The 2,710-nt window shown below is 35.9% G+C and overlaps 1 long non-coding RNA gene across 1 annotated transcript; it reads left to right on the top strand.

The window, feature by feature from the left end:
• The first annotated feature begins 755 nt into the window (after nucleotides 1-755).
• Nucleotides 756-1,858, top strand: LOC143735641 (uncharacterized). The gene is made up of 3 exons (XR_013203272.1): nucleotides 756-938; nucleotides 1,440-1,618; nucleotides 1,742-1,858. It is a non-coding gene; the product is annotated as an uncharacterized LOC143735641 (long non-coding RNA).
• Nucleotides 1,859-2,710: the final 852 nt, after the last annotated feature.

Below are 2,710 nucleotides of genomic sequence, written 5' to 3'. Positions count from 1 at the left end.
CTTTATTAAAATACTTATTCACTCTGCACCTGAGTCCACGGATTTATTCCCACTACCCACCGTGACAATGATTACAACATCCAGGGTCATTCAACTCTTTATGTTGTTTGGGTTTCACCAATGGATGCACACGTGAGTAACCCTTCTATTTACAGTCTCTGAAACTATTTTAGGTGTATAAAGTTTTTTTTCTAAATATATTTTTTATTTAAAATATTGGTCTATATGTACAGGAAAGTCAAGATAAACAGAACGAAGCAAGCATTCAAGTGAATTCTGGTGAAGTTAATTTCACCTCGTCCTTTTCTAACCAGTCGCTTGCATCATCATCAAATGAACCGATTACTTCTTTGCCACTGAATGATTGTCATTCCCCAACACCTCCAAACTGGTCACCTGCTCCTTCACCTCCAAACTGGTCACCTGCTCCTTCACCTTCTCACACCTTCTCACCTTCTCATCACTGGTCACCTGAACACTCTCTTCCCACTCAACCATCCTCTGTAACAACTGACAACTGTGAAATTATTTCAGATCAGTATGTTATGTTATACTTTAAAGGAATTTAAAGAACTAAACTTTTTCAGACTCATGAAAGCTAAATTATTTTACCCCTTTATGTTTTAGAGTTGATCTACAGATGATTTTGAAGAAGCTTCATAGCAGAGTTGATCTCTCATGTTGTCCCACAAGCAATCAAATTAATGTAAGTCGAGACAACATATTAGAAGGTAGTCTGCACGCTTTCAAACGAAGGCGCTTCAATCCAGAAGCAAGGCTGGATGTGATTTTTGTGGACTCTGATGGGGTTGGAGAAGGAGCTATAGATGATGGTGGACCAACCAGGGAATACCTACGCTTGCTGATGAGGGCAATCCAGATATCAAAAATATTTGAAGGCCCGGAAGATAACAGACTACTGGCTCTTGATACTCATGGTGGGGATTATCTAATTTGCTTTTTTAGATAATCTAAAATTTAGCTTTTTTTTCTTATGAAATTGAAAAATATATATATATATATGTAAGGGATAATGTATACCGGTTATAGCGAATACCACCCCGACGGGCTGACTAGGATCCCGACGCGAAGCGGAGGAATCTTAATCAGCCTGAAGGGGTGGTATACGCTATAACAACCACCTCACTTTACATTATCCCTCTTATTACATGGCTACCTACCAAATAAATCAATAATTTGACTCAAAATATTGATTTAAAAAGGAGTTTATTGATTTAAAAACAATTATATTGCTTCCGCTAAAGAAAATAGTCCGTTCCGTCTCTGAACTGCGTCCATGGCAACGGTCTGTTATCAAGAAATAACAGACCGCATTCTACATTGTAACTCTACCAAGCCATGTAATAAATATATATATTTCACCACACTCACTAAATATATCACTAAATATATCTATATATATATATTGTGTTTTTCAGCACTTGAGAATGGCTTGTACATGACCGTTGCAAAAATGATTGCAGTGTGCATAATTCATGGTGGAGTTGGCCCTCGTTTTTTTTCTGATCGTCTTTTTATGCAACTCAGTGGTACATGTACACTTCCTGTCTCCCTTGAGGAAATAGCAGACAGCTGCTTCAGAGAAAAACTCTCAAAGGTGATTATAAACTTTAGACTTGTACATTAAACAGTCTCATCTATGCAGGTATTTTTTTATTTTGTCATTTGCAATGGATACTTTGTGATTTCATGGCATAACTTTCTAATTATTTACTTGTAGATTAAAGAAGCAGACTCTGTTCAAAAAGCAAATTCTGCTATATCAGATGCTGGGGACAGTCTGAGCATGATGGGAGCCCTTAGGTACATCTCATCACTTGAAGAGAGGGATTCCCTGGTCCAATCTGCAGCAGAATACTTTGTCAATGGGCGTACAAATTTGGCTCTCAGACAGTAAGTATCCATCATGAGAACCATGTAAATGTCTTAGAAAGGAAAAATGTGGTAAATGGGAAATTTGGTTGTGACTAAAATTACGACTAAATGTCCTGTGACAGATTTGAAGAAGGTTTCAAAACTTTTGCTCTGTTGGACGAGATAAAAAAGCATGCTGAAATCTTTGAGGACCTATTTGTCAATGCGATCAGACCACTGGAGGCAAAAGATCTGACAACACTTTTCGAAGTGGACTTCTCACCCCTTGGCTATGGAGGACCAAACCTGCAGAAATTAAAAATTAATAAATGAATAAATAAATGAATAAATAAACAAATAAATATGCGAATACATGTAAAAATAAATAAATAAATGACTGTTTATACTTTTATTTCCTTATTTATGTATAATTATATTTTTTCCACATTTATTTATTTTTTCATTTATTTATTTATGCATTTATTTATTTTCAATTTTATTTATTTTCACATTTATTTATGTATATATGTATTTATGTCTACATTTATTTATTTATACATTTATTTATTTATACATTTATTTATTTATACATTTTTTGCTCTAGTATGCTAATGAGGGGGGCGTGTTTTACCTAAGACATAGCAATGATCTCAGAGTGGCAGTACTGAAGCATTGAGGCCACAGTGACACCTTGTGGTGTGACCAAACAATACGCAAGAGGTTTGTGGACGTGACTTTACAGGTCACGCAGGAAATCATGGCCGTAAAACATCAGCAGGTCGGTATTTCTAAAATGTCTGGGCACACATGAACAGAATCCGTAGATAACAGACAC

This window comes from Siphateles boraxobius, unplaced genomic scaffold (genome assembly GCF_051911475.1).
Source record: "Siphateles boraxobius isolate OS27281-9 unplaced genomic scaffold, OSU_SipBor_1 13, whole genome shotgun sequence".
Taxonomy (NCBI): Eukaryota; Metazoa; Chordata; class Actinopteri; order Cypriniformes; family Leuciscidae; genus Siphateles; species Siphateles boraxobius.
Note: the sequence above shows the minus strand (reverse complement) of the source record. Positions and strands in the feature narration are given on the sequence as shown.